We start from the raw sequence: 26,113 nt of genomic DNA on the forward strand, positions 1-26,113 counted from the left end.
TTTGAGGCAGGTCATGTTTATGTTGGGTTTGGGTGTCTCTGCTGAAAAGACAGCAGGGAATAAACCCCTGGAACAAGTAAGTAGAGCAAAAGTGGAACTTTGGGATGAGCACTTTGTTCCCTACAAATACAGGCTCACAGAATACTGGGCACATCTAATGGAGAAAGCAAAGCTTCTTTTGCATCTAAAATGTGGTGCCATTGTTTGGTTCCCAGCACTTCTTTTGTTGTAAAGAGTAATATAAAAATCCCAAAAATGCAAAACCCGACCTGGAATTGAGTGGGAACTACAGAAACAAAGGCCTTGAAAATTACTTTTGAAAACAATTACTTCCTTGCCAGTGTCAGATTCTAGAGAGCACTGTGAATTTCCAACTGTTTGGAAGGAAAGGGATCCTGTAGTAGTGGGGAGGCAACGGGCACCACATGAACTAGTAGAGCCCTTCTCTCTTGGCTTGCCAGCTCCATATTGTTCAGAGAAATTAAACTGATGCTCATTTCATGAAAAATAAAAAACCAAGCAATCTTTTCAGTAACTAAAATACACTTTGAATTCCTCACCCATTAGATGGGTTGATTGTAAAGGCATGAGTTCAATTAACTCACTTCTTCTCTTGTACCTGAATGTCAGCTGCTTCTGAGCCTACAGCAAAAACCCAGAGGAAGCAGGGAAAGAGCTCTTGGTGCAAGATGGGAGCTGGGATGCCTCTGTTCCCAAGGAAAGTGGCTGACCCTGTTGGGCTTGGAGCCTCCTGTGCCGGAGCCCGGCCTTGGCAATGGAGGTCTGGGCTCCCGGGCGGCTCAGGGGCCTCGGCCCAGGAGCCCCGGCAGAGGCCGCGGAGCAGCGCTGGCCCCGGGGGCACTGCCAGGGAGGACAAGGACACAGGGGAGGGGGGAGCTGGGCTGCTCGCTGCCAGGAGGAAGGGTCTTGTGGCAGCCCAGAGAGGCTGTGCACATTGCCAGGGAACAGCTGTGCCCTGCATGTGCCCCTGCAAGGAGCTGTGCTGCTGCCAGTGCCCCTGGAGCTGTAGGGCTGCTGAGCTGTGGGGCAGGGAGAGGAGCAGGAGGGTGCATGTGCAGCTGAGCCATTCCTGGAGAGCACAGGGCTCTGGGCTCCCTGCTGTCCCAGGGCAGCCCAGAGGCCAGGCTGTGCCTGTGCTAGCTCTGGGGAAGTGGCTCAGGCTTTTGCCCTGGCCTGCCTCAAGTGTCTGCCAGCAGGAGCACGTTTCCCTGTGCAGCTGTTTAGAAGTTTGCAGGAAATGTGTCCCATGAAATACGGAGCTTCAGATGCTTTAGATTGCATCGCGCCTCTGTTACATTTTGTGTGTCCATTTTGCTGGCCTGACTGACAGCAGTGGTCCCAAGGAGGTTACCTTGGGATCTGTAGTTTCCCTGCCAACATCCCAAATGCTTTTCCCTTCCAAGGCCCTCCTTATCACAGAGCCGCTATCTAAGTCTCCTTTTTTATTATTATGCTGACCATTCTGCAGGGGCAAAAAATCCTGATTTAAGACATTGCTTTTTCTACTGCATTGCCACTTAATTTATCCTCTGTGAAGCTGTTGTATAGAATTGCAACTAGAAAATCAGCCTTTAGTCAGCCTGGCCCGAAAGTGGCCCAATCTCATACAGCTGAGAATGAAAATCCTTGGGGAAAATGAAATATCTAGTGTCAAGAACACAGTTCACATTTGGGTAACACTCCTGCACTCCTGCAATGCTCAGATTTTCTTTGAATGTCCTCTAAAATATTCCAACAAAGAGAAGACAATGTTGATCTAAATGCATCCAGGTATTAGAACCTGGGGCTTCTTTCAGGAACCAGAAAGATGATGTTTACTAAAATCAGCATGAATAAGGGCAGATAAGAATCTCTGTCAGGAGCAATCTCCATCTCTGCCCTTCTCTATCAGACACAGAGGCTCTCCAGCATGCAGGGGCTGGGGCCTTTATCATGCAGCAGGTTTCAGTCTGCTGGCCAACAGAGCCATGTCATGTCTGCTGCCAGTAGCCCATCCCTTGGGAGAGGGTCTAGGCACTGTGCCTTGCTGCTCTCAATGCCAATCTCTGTGTCTTGAGAGCTCTGCACTCTGGAACCTGTCTTGCCTGTTGCCCAGCATTGTGTTTTTGGGGGCTTGAAGTCTGCCAGAGCTTTACAGGAACCTTTGCTTCCATTCCCAGGCCTCCCACTGAGCCAGGCCAAGGAGACAGATCATCCCACCAGTCCTGGTCTTACGAGGGACAAAGAGCTGAGGGACGCCTTTGGGAAGGTAAGGGATAAGGACAGGGATGAGCAGACTTCCTTTCCCGTGGCTGTTTAGTGCTTGGCCCAAAATGTCACTGAAAATCATCATCTTCCACTCTTGGGGGATGGGGATTCCCTTGGGAATGTATTGGACAGCTACAGAACCATTGCTTGGCTATTTCCAGTGGTGCCCAGGTCCCTGGTTTGGAGATGGTGCTAAGGTCATGGCAGAAGCATTCTTTATGTGCAAAGGCTGTTTTAGAGAAGTTCTGAATGGCAGAGCAAGCTACACATCAGTGCACGTGGGCAAAGTGCATCCTTGGAAGCAGAGAAGCAAAGATTCTAATGTTGGGTGTAAGCAAGGCTGCAAAAGCAAATGGGAGAGGTTGATTTTTCCTGGTTACCTTTGTGGCTGTATCTCACAGCCCTCTCATTCTCAAGTTTTCTGCTCATTGCCATCAGTGTTTCTGCAACTTGTTTTCACATGACTCCTCCTTTTGGTCTCCTGGTCTCAGAGACCAAGTCCTTCCGAGTCCTTCAGAGCTGAGTCCTTCAGAAGCCAGGAAGTGAGAAACAGCTGCAATTCCTGGCCATGAGTGTTAAGCAGCAGCTCATTAGCCCTCCTTGCTGGGTATTGCACATGGTTTTTATTCTCCTGCCATGGCCTGTAGGAACTGAACTGCCTGCTCACTGGCCATGTCAGCTCTTCCTCTGTCTTGGAGCACTCCTATGACTTTCATGCTTCAAGCAGGGCTTCCTGACATAGGTTGCAGTTGCAGCAGTGGAAGGTTGTGGCACTGAAGTGTTCCACCTCACTGTGTGTAATTGCCAAGGTGAGGACAGGAGACATTCCTCTGAAACTATTGGAATGTGTATGGAGCTGCATTGAAGCCTATGGCACTCTGTGGACTCTGTGCTCCTGATGAGATGTTGTGTGTGGTTTGTGTGTCTCTGCTTACAGTCTGTGATGTATTTCCATTGCACCTAGATCCGTGCTGCTTTGTGCATGTTGGCTCAAAAGAACTTGGAGCGGAAGGACGCAGAGCTTTTGGAGAGAGAGATGAAGAAAAGGAGACAAAGGAAAACATCCTTGCCGCCTATTCCTAAGACAGTTGAGCCTGGGGTTGCAGCTGAAGCAAGTAAGTGGTGGCTACACTTGTGGTGGTCCTTTTTGACCACTTGCTTGCCCTTTGCACAGTGTTGCAATCAGACTGGGGGCTGTTCTGCTTGCATCTGAGTGGAAGCTTGCTTGGGATTTAATTCTGTTTTCCCAAAAAAAATACAGAGGCATGAAGTGTCTTGCCCACGGCCTCACTGAGTCAGTAACAGAATATCAGCTTCCCCCCTTCACCTCTAAAGTCTTTCAGAGTAGAAAATTCTGTCTTGCAAAGTACACTGGGGCTTCAGACTCTCTCCTGGAGAGCAGCCTCCAGGGAAGGGGAGGCCAAAAGAATGCTTTTCAACCAGGCTGCAACCTGGAAGGAAACAAAATTCAGCTCCTTGTACTGAAAACACCAGAGATCCTTCTCCTGGCACTCCCTGCTGAGGAGCTGGCGCTGTAGAGCTGCGCTGAAGCCCCAGCCAGGGCTTCTGTTGTAGCCCCAGGAGCCAGCAGCGTTCCCGCCTGAATCGCGGCTGAGGGGCTCTGCCTGCAGGGCTGTGAGCGCTGCCCGAGGGCGGCAGCGGGGCCTGAGGAGGCAGCACTCAGCCCGAGGGCATCACGCACGGTTATCTGCACTTTCCTTTGGCAACTGCCCCTGCCAGCCTCTGGAACAGGAGAACAAAGGCAAAGCAATACTGGGTTTCCCTTGTTTCTTAGGGGAAGCATCACTGCAAGTTTGGTTTTAAGCTAGAAGAGGGTAGATTTAGATTAGATATTAGGGAGAATTTTTTTTATAATGAAGGGGATGAAAAGCTGGAAGGGTTTTCCCAGAGAAGCTGTTGTTGGTCCATCCTTGAAGGTGTTCAAGGCCAGCTTACATGGGGCTCTGAGGAACCTGATCAGGATGAAGATGTCCCTGCTCACAGGGGTTGGACTAGATGGTGCTTAAAGGTGCCTTCCTACCCAAACTCTTCTAGGATTCTGTGATCATTGTCCCATGTTAGTGTTATACTTGGTATAAAGTGGTATTTCATTGTTATACTTGAAGTTCTTTGGGATAACAAAGAGATGTTACCCAGCTCCAGCAAGTTTTCTGGCCCTTTCCATCATCACCCTGTCCAGCACCCTCCCACTTACAAGCTCCTCTTTGGTCCCTGCAGCCTTTAGCCTACCACCTGTCGATGGCACAGCTTCTAGAGGGCAGAGAACACACCCTGGTAGTGCCTTGAAGAAGAAGGTCTTGAGGAAGCAGGACAACGTTCCCTTACTGCCCAATACACCCATCATCCATGGGGATGGCAGCTTCCCACGCAGCTCCTCAGGTAAGCCTGCTCCATGGCAGCTTTTCCCACTCGGGTTTTTCCCTGCACAAGGAGCACAAACTGCCTCCTGCCTCAGCCAGCACTGCTGGGATCTTGGCTCCATAGTCTGTCCTGAGAGTGAACAGCAAATCTACTTTTGAGTTACTCCAGCTTGGAAGTACTGGAGCAGCTGGTTCTTAGAGATCCATTGGAAAGTGCTGAGCTGAATAAAGTAGTGGTAAAGGCCTGAGCTCTGGCTTTTGCCCATCCTGAGAGTCCAAACTACAGCACTGGTGCCAGGAGGCAGCTGGGACTGCAGGGCTGAGCTGCAGGGCAGTCTGCCAGGCTGTGCTCCCTGTGCTCCTACGGGAAGCACCACGATCAGTTGTTCACTCACCATCTGGGCACCTGTGGCACTTGGGAGCTGGCGCTGCGGGGGCAATTGTCAGCTTCAGCCTGGAGCTGGGCCCAGCTGGGGGAGGCTGGGAGCAGGCAAGGAGCCCCAGGAGCCAGAGAGCAGGGAAGCCTCTGAGGCAGGGCCAGTTTGTACCACACGGAGCCCTGGCTGGGAGATGGGGCTGAGGCCGCTCCAGGGCGGGGCCTTGCCCGGGCCTGCAGCGCCCATGGCCGACCCTCTCCTCACAGGGACCCCGCAGACGGCCACTGGTGCCAAGCGCCGAGAGGAGCCGCTCCGTGGCCGTGGGCAGAAGGACAGAGCCTCTGCAGACCCACAGCAGTCCTTGCAGGAGGCGCTCTCCTTGCTGGGCAGCGATGACTGGTAAGAAAGGCCCCGTTCCCTCCGTGTCCCTCTGGGCGCTAAGGTCGGTCAGAAGCGTGTCTTGCTCGTGCCTCGGAGCCCCGAGAGCCCAGAGGGCCAAAGGGCACTGGTGAAACCACTGCAGAGCAGGGAGAGGATGAAGACTGGAGAGCAGCCTTTTCTTGGCCTTGCTCTGCAGCAGGGCTGCAGCTGCAGCAGCTCCGTGCTGTTTCCTCGCTTTGCCTGCTGCTCCATGGAGCTGCAAAGGAAACCTTGGGGGAAGAGAGAAAGCTCTGGAAGGAGATGATTTGCTGGCTGAAGGCAGAAGCAGGATGGCAGCAGTTTTGAGTGTAGAGATTTGGGTGCCTTGGGCCACTGGCCCAGTGGGACTGAGTAAGATTCCTCTCTGCTCCCACTGCTGACAGCAATGGCAGGTGACAGGGTCTCCCTGTGCCCTCCTGCATGGGAGTCCCAGAAGCAGCTCCAGGGAGTTCCTCTGTTCTGAGAAATGGACTGAGTTGTGCTTTCAAGTCCCTCAGCCTGCCATTACTCCTGAAGGGCTCATGGCAGAAGAGAAGGAAAAAGAAAGAAAATCCTCTAGGAATCTTGGCCCTTTGGAATTCAACTTTTTCCCTCTCACTGCTTCATATGGGCCTGAGATGTTTTGTCAATACTCACCAATGTGTCCCAAAATTATACACAGGCAGAAGGAGGCCCAGAGGTGATAACCCTACAAATTTTAGGTGATATTGGTTTTCCTCTTGATGTATGGTTTTGCATCACTCCCTGGTGGATGCTTCATTCACACTGGGGTAAGGACTCCATTACCACTGGGATAAGCATGAAAAATCGGCCACGATGCATCTCCTTGTGCAGTCACCTTTGCTTTGCCCTTTCTCTTCTGCTTTCTCTTCCCCATTTCTCTTTGGTGCCCTGTGAGGTGCAGAGAGCTTCTGCAGGTGTGGGGGGTCCGGATGACACTCAGGGGTGCCCGTGGGATCGGTCACCAGCCCTGGGCTGCAGCCCTGATGCCTCACAGACCTTCCTGTAGCTGAGGGCCTGCACAAAGCAAGTGCTCAGAGACAGACTTGTTTGCACCTTTTAAATAACCTGTGGCTGTTGTGGGGGTTGTTTTAGGTAGGGGTTTTGGGAAAAGCCAGAGTTTCAACAGTTCTTGCCCAGGGGTGGAATCTCCTGGGACATCCTGCTGCATTTTTGGGGAATGTGTGAGGTGGAGTGGAGGGGGTGACAGACAGGCCGAGATCATAGAGTGGAAACTCAGCTCCAGAGTGGCAGTGCAGACTGTCCCTGCTGAATGCCTGCTGGGGCTGACAAAGAAGGAAAATGCCCCAATAGCAGCCCGGTGGCACTGTGTCTCAGGGACAGGTACAGGGAGGTGACAAGAAACAGCAGCATGGCCCGGTCTCACAGCTTCTAGGAAGCAGTGACAGAGGGGCCTCATGTGCCAGAGATTTCAGAAAGGCTGTCTTCTTAAATGGCCACTCTGAAACCCCTCTCTTTGCCTCTTGGGTTTGTGTATGCTTTTGACAGCCACAGCATCCTGGGGCAACGTGTTCCACGATTTCATTAAGTACTCCTTGAAAAGCACCTCCCATTGTTCCACTGAGCTGCCAGCCTGGTCATTTCAGAGGGTGCTGCCTTGGTGGAGAGAAAAATCAATCTTCTGCCTTTCAGGGAGCTGAAGGAGAAGGGACTCCTCACCATCAAGCACCTGGCTGGGTCCCATTCAGAGGTCCTGCTTTGTAGACTTCGTGAGGTTTGCTTGGCAGTTACCAGCGAGGTGAGAACCTTGCTCTGAATTGTCCCCCATACTTCATACACGGTGTGTAGAGTAGGTATGTGCTTGTTCATCTCCATGTGTGCTCAGGGTCTGCCTTCATTTCTGGTTTTAGACCTGAGATTTCCAATGTCTGTCAGCTGTCTGTAGGATCTGTGGGTACATGCAGCTGTATTTACTGGCAGGTCGGGTATCTGACACTCATCTTTGAGTGTGGTGCCTTTATAATGCAATGTGCAAATGCAGAAACTGAGACACTAATGATGTTATTTGCCAGAGTCCCAATCTCTGCCCAAGCTGTAATTCAACCACTGCAAATTATTCTGTAGACCTGAGCCTGTGTTTTCTGTTTCCTGGCTGAGTGCTTCAACTGCTGGTGTTGCTTTTTTGAACAGGAGCACCTGACTCTTTTATCTTTATCACTTGTGCCTTTATGATTTGAAAGCAAGCCCTTGCTTTAATTTTCTAGTAAAAGGGCCTAAAATCAAAGCTGTGGACATTTTAGAAGGGTTAAGTAGAACACTTTAGTGAATTGATATTTTTATTTTAGGCCTGCAGTAAGCAGGTCTGAGGCCAGAAATTGGTGCCAGAGTAAGTGCCTTTCTGTGCTTGTGCTCTCCTGCTCTTCTTGTACTTGTATGTTCCTCTGGACACAGTGGGACGTGTTGTCATTTCCTGGGACTTGTGTTGAAGGCAACTGGTTTTCTTTTCAAGGTGATTCTTATGTTTCCCCTCATGACTTCCCCAGGTGACCAACCTCCGTTCCAAGGTGTCCTACTCTGCAATTGTCACTCTGGGAGAGCTCTTTGTGACCTTGAAGAAGGACATGGACTCTGAGGTGGATGAGGTTGCTCGGGTCCTTCTCCACATGGTGTCCAACTCCCCAGAATTTGTTCAGAAAGCAGCCAGTCAGACCCTGGGGATCATGGTGGAGAATGTGACTCCTGCACGAGCAATGACTGCTCTCATGGACATGGGAGTCAAGTAGGTTCTTCTTCTTTTAGTGATATTCTTCACCTTCTAGTGTGTGTGGGAGGGAGAAGGGATGAGAGAGAGAATGGGAATGCTAGGGAAGGGTCCTGTATCCTGCATCTTCTGTGGACTCAGTGACTTGATTCTCTGATCAACCTCACTTCTTTCCTCTTGTCACCTATTTCTGCCCTCCTGCAGCCTATTAGTTCTCAGAATCACAGAACTGTAGAATATGGGGGGTTGGAAGGGGCCCATCAGGACCATCGAGTCCAGCTCCTGGCCTTGCACAGAACAGCCCAAGGGTCACACCAAGTGCCTGAGATTGTTGTCCAAATGCTTCTTCAACCCTGTCAGGCTTGGTGCTGTGAGCACTGCCCTGGGGAGCCTGTTCCAGTGCCCAGCCACCCTCTGGGTGAAAAACCCTTTTTCCTGATATCCAAACTAAAGCTCCTCTGACTCAGCTTCCTGCTGCTTCCTGGAGTTCTCCCAGTCTGTCAGATTTTCCTAGATGTGGTGACTGTTGGGGAAGGGAAAGTGCCTGCAAAGGCTAAGGATAGAGCCTTGTGCTTTTGTGGGAAGAGGGACAATTGCAATTGCAGCTGTGAGCAGTGTTTGGTAATTCACAGCACTAACCACAGAGGCCCTGGGAAAACCATGTCTCCTCATGATGCCATTAACTTGAGAAATGAGGAGGGTCCTTGCTGGGGCGTGGAGCACATGGGGGACAATCTGCTGGGTGTGGCACAGCCTGCACAGCAGGTGCAGCTCCTGCCAAAGGGAGTCTTGTATGACTGTCCTGGCCTTAGAGCTCTACTTTCTATTCAAAGTGATGTTTCATGTTAGCCTTGAGATGATGAATCACTTTACAGGCACCTTCACAGGCTGACTGCCATGGGACAGTTGAAGCAAATGCTGCCTTAAATGTTGGTGCTGGGCCTGACAGTTCCCAAGAGACACTCTCTAGAACAGGACAGCCTGGCTAAACTGCCTGCCACCCTTTCCTCAGCTTTGCAATAGGGTAAAACATTCAGATGGATCCGTTGCCAAGCCCCACAGAAGAAACAGGCTGCATTGCTGGATATTCTGCAACTTCACGGCCCACAACGTGTTTTCCCTGCATTTGTTTTTTTCCAATGGTCTGCAGATTTGGGGATAAATGGGTGGAAAGAGCCTCAATCCTGCTGCAGCTCTGTGTAGTGGGTGCCCTCTGATGGGTCAGCATCAATTGTCCTTAATTTCTAAATTATTCATATGTCATCTATTTCTTTAATCTTTCTCCGAGTAAATACTGTGAAAGAAACTGAGTATCAGACAGTGCAGGGAGACTGAATTCCTCCCTCTCCCGTGCAGGCAGGCCTTGTGTACAATGCTAACTTTGTGTTTAGCTGAGGACAGAACCTTCTGCAGGTGTCTGAAGGTGCAGGGAGAGCCCGGCTCCTTCCCCCAGCAAGGGCAGGGACAGGCTCTGGCCAAGGCCTGCGCTGCTGCTGCTCCTTGTCCCTGTGGCCCAGGGTTTGCTCTCTCCTCCCCAGCAGCCGCCACGCCCCGGTGCGGGAGTGTGCGGCCCAACTCCTCCTGTCCCTGATGGAGAGAATTGGAGTCACCAAGCTCGCAGGCACCCCCAGGGCTGAGAGGCTGGCACACGTGGCAGGGACGCTTGCTCAGGACTGTCACAAGGACACAAGGTAATGATCTTCATTTCACCTCCCAAAACAGGAAAACCGTTTTGTGTCTGGCTATAAAGGTGAAACCACACAAGAGTGGAAACTAACGGGAATATGAAGTTACCTCACGGTGTGAATAGGGGTCATAGAATCATGGAATATGCTGAGTTGGAAGGGACCCATCAGGGTCATCGAGTCCATCTCCTGGCCATGTGCAGTGCACCCCAAGAGTCACTCCATGTGCTTGAGAGCATTGTCCAAACTCTTCTTGAGCTCTGCCAGCCTTGGTGCTGTGACCACTGCTCTGGGCTGCCTGGGCAAATGGCTGTACTGGGAAACCTGAGGTTGGCCAGCAAAAAGGAGCATTGCCAACTTTTTCCTGTGGCTTGAAGGATTCTTTACTGAGATCAAAAGAGCTCAGATCAGCCAGTCCAACAGTTTTGTTTGGCCTTAGGTGCACAAGAGAAAGCCAAAGTGTTGGCTAATGTTCATCACTGAAGGATCCCAAACATCCATTTCTCATTAACTTCAGACTTTCCTAGAAATATTTCAGGGGTCTTTAGCCAACATATTCAGTCTTTCTAAACCTGTTCTGCAGATTTCTAGAATGCTGTTATCTGTGGCTCAGTGAGCTCCACATTTCTTCTTGAAGAAAACTGTGGTTTCCTAGTGGCAAAATCAACCCAAACCACCAAAATCCCCTTCCTTTGATGATGAAATTCCCATGAATAGCTGCCAAGAACACCAGAGCAACTAGCTGCCCCTGTGCATACACATAGTATAGAATAATCAAGAGGATGCATGAGGTGTTTTGTCCTGGCTTCCCTGCCAGTTAAAGAAAGGCAAATTATTGTGCAATGGCAGCAAGACACTGCTAACAGGCTCTGACAACAAAGCAGATGTGTTTTGCTTGTTGCCTGGGATCCTTTGATGCCACAGAAGCACACCCCCAGTTTCAGAGTGAAATGGTATTTTTCTGTTGCCCCACATTCTCCTCTTGCCTCTTGTGTTCAGCTGACAGCACTGTGCAGTGTCAAGTGAGGTAAATCTCCCTCTTTGCTGAGTAGGTAATGCCTTCTCATGCAAGGATTGCACCTGATGAGTTTAAGGTATCAGCCTCTTCTGTTAACACTCTTCCTGTGTTTGTTCACTTTTCTTTCACTTCATTCTTCCTTCCTTCCTCCTTCCTTCCTTCCTTAGGCATTATGGACAGGAGATGGTGAAGATGTTGCTCAATCATCACCAATTTAAAATGCTTCTGGAACAATCTCTTTCCCCCCGTGACCTGGAAGATATTCTGACAAGAATTAAGAAGAAAGTAAGTGCTTGGCAGGAGAAATGTCTCCTTTGTGCAAGTATTGCCACTGCTAATATGAGATCAAACATACCCAATCTGTCTTTAGCTCATTCCTCTTCTGCTGAATCATTTTGCTCCTGGGAATGAGCTGTTAATCCTCAGCCTGTTCATCTGCAGACCACAAAGGAACTGATATTATTAGGGGAAAAGTGGGGTTTTGAATATTTTGAATATCGGTCACAAAGAGGAAAGGGAAAGAGGAGAAAATGGGTTTACATTTAAGCGTAAGCCCCCACCATGCTCTCCCTACTCTGCCCCCTGTAAAGCAATTAAGTGAGAATTGTGCTTCTGAAGGTAACAGAGTCTTTGCAAAGGACACTGGAAGTAGTAGTGCCAAGAAAATTTCCAAATTTACAAAAGATGTCCAAGTCAATCCTAGTTACTACAATTACTGTCTGTCTTTTGGGAATACTGCCCTGCTGTCAAGCCCTGTGGAGCTGGAAGAAGCTTGGTGAATTCAGCAGCATCCAGTGGAAAATCCTTTGTTTGTTTGATGGGGGGATTTTATTTTTTTTATCGACATTACAGAAGGGAGCCTGCCTTTGTGCAGGCACAGGGAGAGTGAGTGTTGAACCAAATCAACTTCCAACACAATGGGCCAACCCCCAAAGAGTCCAGTTTTTCTGCTGCTTCCTTTACGAACACTTATTGCCTGCCAGTTTGCATTATTCCCATTTATGCTCAAGACTAAGGAATTTGGGATTTTAGACTGCTGCTCAGTCTGGTAGCACCCATAACCTGCCTTGGGCTATTGAAATCAAAGAGTTGGCATCACTGCATCTCTGGTCTGTTTCCATCTGGTAAGTTAGGAAATGTTTCCCTAAGCCTTGGTAGCAGTGATCCTGGTTCTAACTTGTGTTTTAAACAGGGAATTTCCTGTTTTATACTCTAAAGATTGATGGGGTTTCTCTATGTCTTTGTAGGGGATGGAAAACCAGAAGGCTGAACGCCCATCTGTCAAGGAGCCGGTGAAGGAGAGGAACGATGGCTCAAAGAAGCCCCAGGCCACATTGCCTTCTAGCAAACGGTACTGAGCACTTTTGTCAGATGTGACAAAGCACATGGCAAGCTTTACATGTCTCTTCCTCAGGAAAATCTTTCTGGCAGAGATGACCAGTGCCACAGATTGTTTCCTTTCCCTACAAATGCTCTAGGATAAAAAATGTCTACTTCTGCATTGTGCTGAACACAACTTCTCTGGAGGGGTTTCCACAAAAATGGAGAGACAAAAAGACACCCATTGGTTGCAGCTCAGACGATCCAGTGCAGTGGCAAGGGCAGTGTTGTGGAGGCTGGGAGAGGGCCAAGTTTCTGCTGCCTGACTTGGGACAAGTAAATTCAACCAGGGTTTTTTTTCATCTGAGTGGAGTCTTTTTCAGATGGGTGTTTTGATGAGAAGTCTCAGTCTAGAAGCAAGATGCCATTCCACAAAGATGCAGTTCTCATCCGTGTGGTTTGGCCTGGCTGAATCATGGTTTTCTTGCCCTCAAACAGTACCAAGTTTGAGTAGTAAGGAGCAAGGCAATTCCAGAACAACTTCAGTCAACAGGTGTCTCAATGTGGACTTTTTGTCTTGATATTCCTGTCCTTCATGTAATTTGCTTGATGGACAGCATGTTTGGTTTATTTCCCCCTGTGCTGCAATCAGCATTTAAGACAGGAATTTGCTCCTTGCTGTCTCTTCATGGCAGCTGCAGAGCTACTTGTACCTGTTCTCCTCTGATAACAGAGGGGATTTATTTAGCTCTGTCCTGCTCAGCAGTGGCAGGAAAGTGACCACATGCCTCAGTAGCACAGCCAGCATCTTCCTGTGCTCATGGAAGAGACAGGTTGATCCAGGAGAATTGTTCCCAGTGGGGTTGTTAAGCTGTGCATCTAGTCTCTAGGGAAGCAAATGAAATGTGAGCATAGTTCTGGGATGTCTGGCTTCTGTTTTTATCTCTGTTACTGATTTTCTGAATCCTTCAAATATGGCCCTGTTTATCTGTTCAGATGCATCTGAGCTACTTTTCCAGATTGTCATGCCTGGTTGTAGAGACACTTCTCCAGAGTGATGAGTTTCCTTATTCTAAGACACACACATCCCATATGAGGAGGCATTTAAACTTGGCAGTAGTGTCTCTCTTTCTCCACAAAGCAATGTGACCTGTGTGCCCTGGCAGCCATCTGAAGATAGATCAGATGCAGCTCATCCTTGGTTTTCCTGAGTGAGCACTGGTGAGAATGTCACTTGCAGATTGTCTCCAGTAATGATTGTCATGAGGTCCACGTTGTTCTTCAGAGCCCCATGACTTTCCTTCAGTGCCTCATGATTTTCCAGCTTGAAATCACATAATTAGGAAAGCTGCTCAAGATGTTTTGCTCACAATTAACTGAAGGTATTGTCTGTGGCTGCAGCTCTCTCCATAGAGAGCAGCAGGCACAACTTTGCCAGGCGTTGTCCTGGGGAGGCTGTGAGAAGATCAGAGAAAAGAGTGAGAAACAATTCTTATCTGCACTTGCTGCACCTGTTGTTGTGAACATGTGGAATGTGCTATGGAGATTTGTTTACCAAAGGGTAATTTCTTAATTGGCCACTGGTGATGGTGTTTTGGATTCAATGGACCAATCTGGTCTGTCTGTATCAGACTGTCTGTAAGGGCGATGAGTTTCTGTATAGTATAGTATAGTATAGTATAGTATAGTATAGTATAGTATAGTATAGTATAGTATAGTATAGTATAGTATAGTATAGTATAGTATAGTATAATAAAGTGATTGATGCTGGAATCATGGAGTCAATGCTAATTATTTCCACAATGGGGATGCCATGCTACGATAATTATCACCAACAGGTCCTCATTTGGTTTTATTTTCCAGGGTGAAATCTACCTCTGATGGACACCTCCCACACTGTGCAAAAGCCCAGGTCACGTTACCTCCAGCTGTGGAAGAAACGGAGCTGCTCCAGAAGCTTTACCATCTCCTGGAAGCCAAGGGGTTTCAGACAAGGATGGAAGGAGTGGAACTCCTCCAAGACCTGTGCAAAACCAGCCCCCAGCTCATCTCCACTAACATTGTCCAAGTATGTAGGGTATCTTCATTGCTCCTTTCCTTTAGCTCCTTTCCTAAGCCTGTAGCAGTAAAGTTAATTCAGTGTGTCTTGGCACTCCGTCCTGGCTGTTTGGGACACGCTGGCCCCTCTTACCCAGACAAATGTAATTCAGGTCCAGGCTTCAGGACAAGTTATTTCAGTCCAGCTGTATTTGTCTGGCAGGTGCCTATTGATGCTGTTCATCAGATGATGGCAGAATTTTCTGCTGGTGTAACTGCTGCTGTCTCCTACTCCCAGTTGGGTTAAGTGAAGGGAATCCAGCCCCTGAAAGCATGGCAATTGTTCTCTAGACCAAAAATGGGTTTGCACAGGGAAGAGAAGTATCAGGCTGGGTTGGTTTAAACCCAGTTGTTTTTTAAAAGAATACTTCTATATACTCCATCTTGTCTTACACAGGCACAGCTCTGGCTACTCATTTCCATCCTTGTTCCTATTCCTCTTGGTAAAGACAGTGCTCACCCTTCTTGGGGGGTCTTTTTTCTCTTTGGAAAAGGAGGAAAACAGCTAAGGACTCACCTCTGTGCCTTCTCCTCCCAGTAGCTGCTTTTTCCCTTTTTCCAGAAAATGGTGCCTGATAATGAGGCTGTCAAGGGACTGAACCTGCTCTAATGAGAGCTGTACAGCACATTACATTTCAGAAGTCCACCTGTTACTTAGAGAAATGGTCTGGATCCTGGAAGAGCTGATCAGAGCCCTGCACTTCTCCAGACACTGGCTCTGAGACAAACAAAAGAAAACTTAGATCTCCTCCGGCCATAGTTTTGGCAAAATCATAATTGCCCTCAGTACTTGAGGCAACTGTATAGAAAACCAGGCATTGTAAACATCTGCTTCCATTCAAAGCAAAGGTACTCTTTAGCATTAATAAATGGAATTGATTTAATGATTTATAGATGGAGAGAAATACCATAGGAACTATTCTGTCCCCAGCCAAACCTCCTAAAAACAGAAGAAAATCTTTCAACCAGCAGGAGGTTGCGCCACCATTCCAGTGAGTGGCCCACAGGAAAACAGTGAAATTGTGCAAGCAAGTGCTGGCCTGACAGAAAGGATCACTTTCATCTTTGATATTGCATTGCTGACTGCTACATCCACTCTTCAAACAAGGACATTTGAATCCAGCTTTCACGTTGTTTGTTCTCTTCACAGATTTTTGATTATTTTGTCCTGAGAATATCTGACAGCCACAAGAAAGTGAAGCAGAAGGCGCTGGACGTGCTGGCTGAAATCACAGGAGCCCTGAAAGATGCCCTGAACCCGGTGATCATTGGTTTGGTGGAGGGAATAACAAAGAACCTGAACTCAAAGGATCCCAGGGTTCGTGGGGCAGCTGTGAAAGCACTGGAAGAATCCATTGCTCATTTGGGTAAGGCTGAGCCCTGGCAGGGACTCTCCTCAACTGCGTCTCTGTCTCTCCTGCACAAGAGAGCGCTGAGTGCCTTGGCAGCTGCTCTTGTCTGTGGAACACTCCAGCTGACACCCACCAGAAGCTGTGCAGGTGCAGTCCTTATGCACCATCCCCAACAGGCTGGAATGTGACAGCATTTCCCAACAGTCCCAGGAGCCCTTGGCTCTGTGCTGCTTGTCTGAAGAGCAAGTCCTGGACTACAGCTTTGCTACAGTTCAGAGGCAAAGGGGGTTTTGGAGTTTGCTTGGGCCCCGTCTGACTTCCCAAATGAACAGCTTTGCTGTTGGCATGAAGGGACACTGACCCATCAGAGCTTCTGCAGAGCAGCCACCTGGAAGGCTCTACATTAGAGGCATTAGCTGCCTATTTTCCACTTTTCTTCTTTGTCTTCTATTTTCAAAGGGGAACTGATGATTCACCAAGTTCATTTCTTTAGAACAAACAGGTATAAACCCAGCTGTCAAGGATGCCTTGTTCCACATGTTGTTTTGCATGGGGCAAGATGGCCACAGCAATTAACTACATAGGCAAGGGCTGCTCTAAATTCCTTTGCCACACAGATTTATGTCAGCTCTGAGAATGCTGCACTGGGGAAATATGCCTGAAAAGAGGAGTGTTGAAGAGGCAGGTCTTCAAGGGGAGTTTCCACTTTCTCCTCCCCAGCTGCTCTGTGAACTCAGGAACTGCCTGACTCAGTGCCTTTCTGTGTCCCAAGTATGGGCTTCTTCCTTTTTGCTCTGGGATGCAAAACCTTTTCACTGCTTCCATGTGACTGAACTCTTGAGGTCCCTGATGTGAAATGTTTTAACACAGCTCCTGCTACAGCAGACAAGTTTGGATTTACAAATGTGAAAGGAGAGCTTTTCTTTTGGAATTTAAAACCCTGCCAAGTAGGCTGGAAGGAAAGAAGAAAAGGATTCAAAAATCAGCAGAAATGTACTTTATTTTATAAAATGGGGTTGGCCCTGCCCTTTCCCTCCCCACTGTCCTTTCTCCTATGACCTGAGAAAAGTGAGCAGAAACATGTGTTTCACTTGTAGATAAAGTGTCACTGCTGAAAGCGTTCAGCTACCAATGGAATCACCTGAGTGGCCAAGCTCTGCTGGATGTCACCGAGCGTATCACAGGTACGGCCTCCCCTCCTAAGCCAAGAGCTCTGCCCAGGGAGTATTTACAGGGAATGCCTGTGAACAGACAGCAGAGTAGCTGCTCCAAATCAGGAGGTGCTGAGCTTGTCCCTGCTGCCCAATAGCCAAGGCAGGTGGGTTTGGCAGGTTTTCCCTGGCTGCTGCAGAGCTGGGCAGCATCTGAGATGGGGGCAGCGCTCGGCCTCGGGGCTGAGCTCTCACTGGGGCATCTCAGAACCCACCTCCAGGAAAGGCAGGGGCTAAAATACCCCAGCTGGCTCCTCGCTGGGAAGCTCAGGGACATCTGTGATCCTTGAGGGGAAATGGTGGCAAATGCTGTTTCAGGGCATCAGTTTGTTTTGTCCTCACAGAATTCTTGTTTTTCTCTTGGAAAGTTTTGAGGCTGAACCGTGCAGAGCCTGGGGGTCCCAGCTTAGGTCAAAACTCAGCAGAGGTATTAGAGGCACGGGTTTAGTGCAAGGCAGCCTCTGGGGGCACAGGGACAGAAGCAGAGTGCTGAGGCTCCCTGCCTGTGCTGTCCAAGTGGCCTTGGACTGAGCCTTTCAGGGTGTGCAAACAGTGTCTGCCTGGGTCAGCGCTGTCCAAAATGCTACAAATGCAGCTGATAATTGATTCCTCAGAGGAGCTTGCTGTGTCAGCAATAGCCAAGGAATGGAAAAATGATAATCTCAATATATAGTAGAGAAGACGATTGATAGCCTTGCTTTAACTGGGGGCTAAATCCACTGCTAATTATGCCAGCATCTTTGAATGCAAGGTTTAATACACTTTGTGTTTTCATTAGGAATCTCAAAAGGGCATGTTCAGTAATTGGGAATGTCAAAGGCCCTTTAAAGAGCATTTGAATAAAGTAGATCTCCAGCAATAGGGAATTTAGTTTAGCAGTTCTTTTGATCTCTTTTTCAAATAAAGGAATTAACCATAAATTAGGACTGCTTTAGAAAGAGCAGATGTTCTCTCTGAGATTTAGTAGGAACAGACAGCTGTTCCTCACATTCAGTAGTCACCAATGTCTTTAATTGCATTTAAACTCAAATGAATTCCCATTTTAAAATGGGTACCATAACCCTTTCCTGCTTAGCAGAATTGGTTTTGGGTACTTGCAGGAGCTGTTTCAATGCTGATGACTGCTGGTGGATTAACAGCACAGAGAAAATGAAGTCTCTTCCACCACAGAATATTAAATGGCTGCTAGATAACATTTTGTCTGATCAGAAAATAAGAATGGTCTCCAGAGCATTTCAGGTTTTGATCTCTCAGCCAAATCTGCCATGCAAGAAGCCTGTTGGTAGTAAATATTTGTTTGTGTTTGATATAGTTCAGTTCAGAAAATGAGCAGAGAGCAGATTTCAGAGACAATATGAGAAAACACTCGTGTTTTGGTTACATTTCAGTCCCCTGTGTAGCATTTTTCTTTCTCTATGCCCCTATTTCAGTGGACATTATAAAAAAATGCCATTACCATTGGGAGGGGAAGTGGCAATAAAATGTGGAGATGCTCAAATGCCACAGGCAATGGGGTCTGGATAATTATCTAAGACACCCTGAGGTTTGACACAGCTCTTTGTTGGAAGCCCCAAAAGCATTCTGCCAAAGACACCAGCTGGTCACTGATGTTTCTCATCCAGCTGTCAGGCAGCAGCCATCTCTGGTGGGCTGGAGTTTTGAGGTGTGTTCTAATCCTGCCCTTTGCTGTGTGCCACTGAGCAAAGGGAAGAGCCAGATTAGACATTTGGCACTTGACATCAAAGTTACAAAAACTGAATCATTCCTTTTATTAGAAATCTCTCCATTTCCTCTCTGTGGTGCATTTCCAAATCTTCAGTGTGGGTTTAGACAACTTCTTAATGGAAATAAAAGGCAGTTGGACATTTCCTTCATTGTTCATGCAGAAAGAGATTGTGAAATAATTTAGTAAAGGTAGGAAGTCTGCCACAGGGACAAGGCTCTGGTTGGAGCAATTAGTCCTGAGGGGTTGGTGGTTCTGTTTCCAGGATGCTCAGCTGCTTTGCCCGTTTCTGGATCAAGGGGCTCTGGGTGCTGTTTTGCCGATCTTGGCCAGAGAGGCTTGCAAGCAGCAAAAGCAGAGGTAGATCCGTGTTTGCACTGAGGTTGGTGGGTAAGGAGCTGTGTCTCTGTCCCGGCAGTGCTTGTGCAGTGGGTTCATGCCAGGAGCCCTGAAGCCGTCCAGCGCGACGCCCTGCCCGTGCTCTGGTCCTGCCTGGAGAACAAGGCGCTGCCTGTGCGAAGCGCCAACGTCCGCACCGTGGCCACCAAGCTCGCCTCTGCCCTCTACAAGGTGATGGGCACCCAGCTGAAGAAATGTGCTGCCAGCAAGCCTCCACACGTGCGGGAAAACCTCTCCAAAATGCTGGGCTGGTGAAGGCGAGATGTTCTCCAGAAAGCTGAGGAAGCGCTGAGTTGGACACCTCTGGATTTGCCTTTTTAGCTGTGCCAAAAATGACGAAATCCTAAGGAAGGGTGTGCATCTGCCCCTGCTCTCTCCATTGCCCTTCCTGGTCATGGCATGGGGGGCCTGGAGCAACTCCAGACTGAGGCCAAGGTGAAGGGCAATCATGGCTCAGCCTCACACAGAGGTGAGGGGGGAGCTGGGCCAATCTCTGGTGGGAGGAAGGGTCTTGTGGCAGCCCAGAGAGGCTGTGCACATTGCCAGGGAACAGCTGTGCCCTGCATGTGCCCCTGCAAGGAGCTGTGCTGCTGCCAGTGCCCCTGGAGCTGTAGGGCTGCTGAGCTGTGGGGCAGGGAGAGGAGCAGGAGGGTGCATGTGCAGCTGAGCCATTCCTGGAGAGCACAGGGCTCTGGGCTCCCTGCTGTCCCAGGGCAGCCCAGAGGCCAGGCTGTGCCTGTGCTAGCTCTGGGGAAGTGGCTCAGGCTTTTGCCCTGGCCTGCCTCAAGTGTCTGCCAGCAGGAGCACGTTTCCCTGTGCAGCTGTTTAGAAGTTGGCAGGAAATGTGTCCCATGAAATACGGAGCTTCAGATGCTTTAGGTTTGCATGGTGGCCTCTGTTAAACTTTGTGTCTCCACTTTGCAGATCTGACTGGTTACAGTCTTACCGAGAAGTTCTCTCTGGGCACTTCCGATGTTCCCTCACCCACAAAGTCCTCGCCTCCCGTCCAGAAGAGCTCTCTTTCCTCCAAGCTCAGGAAGAAGCTGCCGCCTGTATGAAGAGTGTTTGAAGAACAGGATTGATGCCTTAGGCTTCATAGTTACAGATGTACATATGTTCTGATCTTTAGATGTAGTTTTGAATTAATGTGTTTTGATTGTATCTTTAAAATTTGATGACATATTTTTAATTGTATATATATTTTTTGATGATGAAAAAAAAGTAAATAAATTAAATAAAATTTAAATAAACCAAGAGAAGAATGTGAGACCAGGACCTGCTAGCCTAGAGATTATGGGAGTGCAGCTCACTCAATGTGCCAGTGTCTCACCACATCCTTTCCTCTTTGGGCCTCTCCTCTTCCTCTTTGGCCATGTTTTCTTTGTGTCATTTGTGCTGCTCTTTGTTACTTGGCATTACAACAGGGTCACCTGTTGACCTGTTTGGGGGACAATGGATCCAAAAGATCCTGTCTAGTCAAAGGTTTTCTACCTAGGTGTGTTCTGTGCTCACCAAAGGCCTGAGCAAAGAAACCAAGAGGAGTGTGCCCAAATGCCAAAGCTTTGCTCCTTTGCAATCTCCCACAGACCTGGCTCACAGGTGTCTTCAATCACAATTCCATAGGTAAGAAGAGGTCATGCCTTTCACTGGGAAAAGATGCACTGCTTTGGAAAAGTCACCTGTATGTATATTTACCCAGGGGCAGCAGCCCAGCTGTGGTGTTTGCACCTTGTTTGCAGAAGGATGAGTGCACTGGGAGGCCAATAACAAGTGACAAGGGTTCCTCAAATCTGTACTGCAGCCTGGGTGCCATTCAGCCCAGAGCTTGGGGATCATTTGTGCCCATGGACCAGTGCTTGCCAGTGTAATGAATTCCTGCACAGCTGGAAGAAGCAATTCTGGATTCAGCTCCAGCTGTTGGTGGGCTGCATGATCATTGACAATGCTGCCCTTCCAGAAATTATTCTGCAGTTTCCTTTCATAGTCATTTGAAGCTTTTAAACTTCACATTTCAATTTGCTTTGCCTTAGGGAAAAACACTTCTGGGCCCAGTGCAAACTGTAACCTTTTGATAGCAAAGTCCTCATGGTTGCCAGCTGCTGGTGTTACACAATGTCACCTGGCTGCAGGTGTTTGCTTGGCTCTGGGTCTAGTCCTGGCCTAGTAAAGCCCAGGCAGGGTGGCACATTGCAGGGAAAACTGGTCCGTGAGCTTATGGGGCTGCCATCAGCAGCAGAGCGAATGTGCCCTTTGGGGATTTCTCTGGAGACAACATTAGGGACCTGCTCCATGCCACAATATTCTCTTAGATCTTTCTGAAATATCCTAGAAAAGGCTGTGAAACTTCACATCTCCTTGCACACCCACTGTTTGAAGAGGGGCATTTTTGTCCCTCCTCAAAGTCATTGCTCTTGCACCCCAGAAACATGAACATCCACCAACAGGAGTGATGCATGGTCCTGCTGCTGCTGCTGCTTCAGAGCACTGGGCAGTGCAGACCTGGGTATTACCAATATGAGCACTTAATTAGCATTTCATGCTCCTTCAAGCTGTCCAGATCTCAGGGCTTTTTGTTTCAAAGCAGCCACTGCACCATCTCTAGGGAAGGACAGGAAATGGGAAACAGCGACTGCCAGCCTTGCAGGGGCGTAGGGGAAAACCTGAAGTGTCTGTGTCAAAAGATGAATGGGAAGAGTGTAATTGCCAAAGCAAACGCTTCGTTAGGATAGCAGGACCAGTTCTTTACTGCATGCTTGCATGAAGATCATTTGGGATCTCCTTTTTGTATCTCATGCAGAAAAGGAGCTCTTAATAATACCACGCTGCTTAACCCAGATTGGGATGCAGCTCTGTAGTGGTTCACAATGAAGCAGACTGCCTGCTTTGTCACTGCCAGCCCTGGTGAGCCTGCGAGGGACTGTAGTGTATCCCATGCCTGTTTTGCCTCCAAGCAAAGCTTGGTTTTCCTTATTAGTGTGGAGTAAATACAAGAGTAATAAAATGGACAATTAAACTGGCCACTTTGGAGGATATGCTCATGCTTTTGCATGTCAGTCCTGCACCTCATGCTCCCAAGGCTTGTTACTCATCATGGAATATTTTAACAAAAAACCTCAGCTCTCATGTTACATCTGAATAAAATTGCATAGGATCATCAAGAATTCTGCTGTCAGGAACAAGACAAGAGCCTTCCGACACTCACTTGCAGCTGTCCTGGATTTCTGCAGCCCTTTGTGAAAAGCTGCTGCAGGCAGAGTGTTTGGAGCTGGTTTGGGCCTTTATGAGAGATATGTGGAGCAGTGTGCAGGGCTCTCCTGGCAGAAAACTGTTTGTCCAAGCCCAGGGACAGCGGTGCACGCTGGGAGCCCAGAAAGCCAACTGCATTCTGGGCTGCACCCAAAGCAGCGTGGGCAGCAGGCTGAGGGAGGGGATTCTGCCCCTCTGCTCTGCCCTTGTGAGAGCCCAGCTGCAATGCTGCATCCGCCTCTGGGGTCCTCAGCACAGGAAAGACACATGGACCTCTTGGAGGGAGTCCAGAGGAGCCCGTAAAGATGATGAGAAGAAATGAGCACCTGTGCTACAAGAACAGGCTGAGAGAGCTGGGCCTGTTCAGCTTGGAGAAGAGAAGACTCAGGGGAGACTTCATTGCGGCCTTCCAGTACCTGAAGGGGGCTTAGGAAAATGAGGGGGAGGAACTTTTTATATGAGCATACAATTATAGGATAGGAGGCAGTGGTTTTAAACTGAAAGAGGGCAGGCTTATATTAGATGTTAGAAAGAAATTCTTCACTCAGAGGGTAGTGAGGCACTGCTAGAGGTTGCCAAAAGAAGTGGAACTGTTCACTGCCTTACAGCAAGTCTTTAAGCCACCGCCCAAAAGTTAAGACTTTGCTGCAAATATTTGACTGCTAACTTTTAAAGTGTTGACCAGAGAGATCTGGGTACAGCTCTGGACACAGGCACAGCTGTTCAGGGAGAAAAGACAAGCTGAAGGTGTGCTCCCTGGGGATGGGGAAGCCGGGGTAGTTTTAGCTGCAGCTGGAATGACAGCTCTGAAGACGCACAGAGCATGCATTCATTCATTCCTTCTGTTCCCTCTGTGTCCCTTTCCAAGGTGGATGCCCAGCTGCAGGTGGTACGTAAGCTGGAGGAGAAGGAACACTTACTGCAGAGCAGCATTGGAACAGGAGAGAAGGAGCTGGGGCTGCGAACACAGGCCCTGGAGATGAACAAACGCAAGGTGAGCGATGCCTTCCTTTCCTCTCGGGCTGTGAGGGGGAGCTTGGGGAGGCATGGAAGGCTCTGAGCTCTCACTGGCATTCCAGAACCTGGTATTTTCTGGTTTGGGATGAGTGTATCAGAAGGCTGAGGAGTCCTGGAGAGAATTATGGTTAAAGCACTGGAGACTGATGTTTTGCTTTGATAAGGAGAAGCAGGTTATAGATTTTTCTGTGTAACCTATGGTAAAGAAAGAGACAGCAGCCAGATGAACTGGGATCAAAGCTTTTATAGCAAAGATGGAGTAAGCAAAAGGAGATATAGGTGGGGAGTGTGAACACTTTTAACAAATTCCTAAGATAGTAAAGTAGGCATATTACCAGTAAAATAAGACTTAAGTCTTGTGCTGCCTTTGTTGTTAAAGTTTAGTAGAAATGCAGAAATTACATTAAAACAGGCAAAAAAGGAAAGCAGGAATGTCACTGTGAGGAGGAGCTGGGGAGAATTCAGCAGAATCACCTGTGCTTAATATAACAATTTGTGGTATTAGGGCATTTGGTTATAAAGTTAGAAGAGAGCTGGTGAAGAGAGAAGATTGTTAGAAATAGGTATCTTGCAGTTCTGTCTAGTTCAGCTGTAGAACTGCCTCTGAACACTTTAACAGAGAAAATGTGGAAGCTGGAAGGCTGAAAATACCTTAAGAAGAGATTTGGATGGTCATTAGTGTTTTTCTAAGTGATGTGCTTTGCAGCATGCCAAGGTTTGGCTCTGCCCAAAGGGATCTTGAAGCTAAATGATTAAAACTTGTTGATAATAAGGTAATAACAAGGGACTAGAAGCCACTAGAGCTGTTCTTCTATGTTTGGTCCTTATATCCTGGTTTTCTTTCTCAGGCCATGGATGCATCTCAGCTTGCAGATGATCTGAAGGCCCAGCTAGAGCTGGCTCAGAAGAAGCTACATGATTTTCAGGAAGAGATTGTGGAAAACAGAGTAACTAGAGAGAAAGAGATGTTCAACTTCAAAAGGGCTGAGGTACATATCCTATGCACAATCCTTCAAGATCTGTCTGCTTTGGTGTCCTTCTTGTACACTGAGCTTGCAGAGAGTTTCAGCTGAACTGCTCTTGGTGTCCAGTTTCACTTTGATTTTGGCTTCATCAGGTCTTGGCTCTTTCAGGTTTTGTCCCCTGATAACTGACAATGCTTGCAGTATCAGAGGATCATGTTGTCTCTTGGATTATAGGGGGTGAAACTATGGGTGGCATGACTTAGCCAGGGGCATGTTCTCTTTGGTCCCTGAAGAAGCTGACAGAGAATGTACTGTTCCTTCTCTTGGTCTCCTGTTTTTGTGCAGGAAGATATTTCTAGGTTGCACAGGAGGCTGGAGTCCACAAAGAAGCCTGACATGGTTCCCAACTGTCATGAGATCCCGATGGAGGAAATCAAGGATTACAAGGTGAGTGTCTGTGTCCCTCAGCTTCCCTTTTTACCTTAGTCAGAAGGTGTGCAGGCACACTTGCAGTATCTGACATCTCTCGTCTGTACTCTGGCACTGGAGAAACCACATTGTCCTTCTGAGGAATGGAAGGACCTTCATGTTGAGACATCTCTGAGCACAGCAGCTGGGCTGCAGGGCCCCTGACAGCTCTGTGTCTGTGTGTCTGTCCGTGTGTGTGTGTGTGTGTGTGTGTCTGTGTGTGTGTGTGTGTGTGTGTGTGTGTGTGTTGTGTGTGTGTGTGTGTGTCTGTGTGTGTGTGTCTGTGTGTCTGTCCGTGTGTGTGTGTGTGTGTGTGTGTGTGTGCTGTGTGTCTCGGTCTGTGTGTCTGTCTGTGTGTTTTTGTCTGTCTGTGTGTGAGTCTGTGTTTGTCTGTCTGTCTGTGTGTGTGCATCTGTCTCTCTGTCTTTCTGTGTGCCTGTATGTCTGTGTGTGTGTGTGTGTGTGTGTCTGTCTGTCTGTGTGTGTGTGTGTCTGTCTGTGTCTTGTCTGTGTGTCTGTCTGTCTGTCTTTCTGTGTGTCTGTGTCTGTGTGTGTCTGTTGTGTGTGTTTCTGTGTGTCTGTGTGTGTCTATGTGTGTGTCTGTGTGTGAGTCTGTCTGTGTTGTCTGTCTGTGTGTGTGTCTGTCTGTGTGTGTGTATCTGTCTGTCTGTCTGTCTGTCTGTCTGTCTGTGTGTATCTGTCTGTGTGTGTGTGTCTGTCTGTCTGTGTGTGTTGCAGGCCTGCCTGACGTGCCCGTGCTGCAGCATGCACAAGAAGGACGCGGTGCTCACCAAGTGCTTCCACGTCTCCTGCTTGGAGTGCGTGCAGACGCGCTTATAACACCCGGCACCGCAAGTGCCCCGAGTGCAGTGTGGCCTTCGGGGCCAGCAACTCCCACAGGATCGACATCGGCTGAGGCCTCTGAGCCCCCGCTGCTGCCGAGCCAGCCTCCCTCCCTCCCTCCCTCTCAGCTTTTGCTGTCTGAGCTGCAGTGTCTCCCGGGAGGGGGCCTTCAGGGTCTCGAAAGAAACACGCTCTGGATCTTGCTTCCCTTCTTGGCCCTGTCCCTTTGGTCTTGCCCTCGGGTTTTGTGTGTTCTTTGTGCCTGAGAGGGAATTTCCCATCCCTTGCTTTCACACTGCCAAGGTGGGAACTTGCCGCTGAAGTGCTGCCTTGGTGGGATGGAAGCTGAGCTGCAGCAGAGATCTGTGAGAGCTTCATTTGAGGGCTCTGCTAATTAAATTCCATCAAGGAATGTCACTGCTCCTGGGAGGGAAGTTTCCCAATTAACAGGCCCAATAGAGACCAAGAAAATGAATCTGTAGACTCAGTGGAGCAACTCCTTAGGTACCTGTGTATCTTCCTGAGCCAGGGCAAGAACCCCTGAGGGCTGGTGCACTAGGAAACCCTAGCCCCAAATAAACACATCTAAATATCCAGAAGA

General features: G+C 48.6%; 1 pseudogene; it reads left to right on the forward strand.

Moving 5' to 3' along the window:
* LOC115915931 overlaps nt 1-25,585 on the forward strand; it is a 43,868-nt pseudogene extending 18,283 nt beyond the window's left edge.
* The last annotated feature ends 528 nt before the right edge of the window (nt 25,586-26,113 follow it).

This window comes from Camarhynchus parvulus, unplaced genomic scaffold (genome assembly GCF_901933205.1).
Source record: "Camarhynchus parvulus unplaced genomic scaffold, STF_HiC, whole genome shotgun sequence".
NCBI classification, from domain to species: Eukaryota; Metazoa; Chordata; class Aves; order Passeriformes; family Thraupidae; genus Camarhynchus; species Camarhynchus parvulus.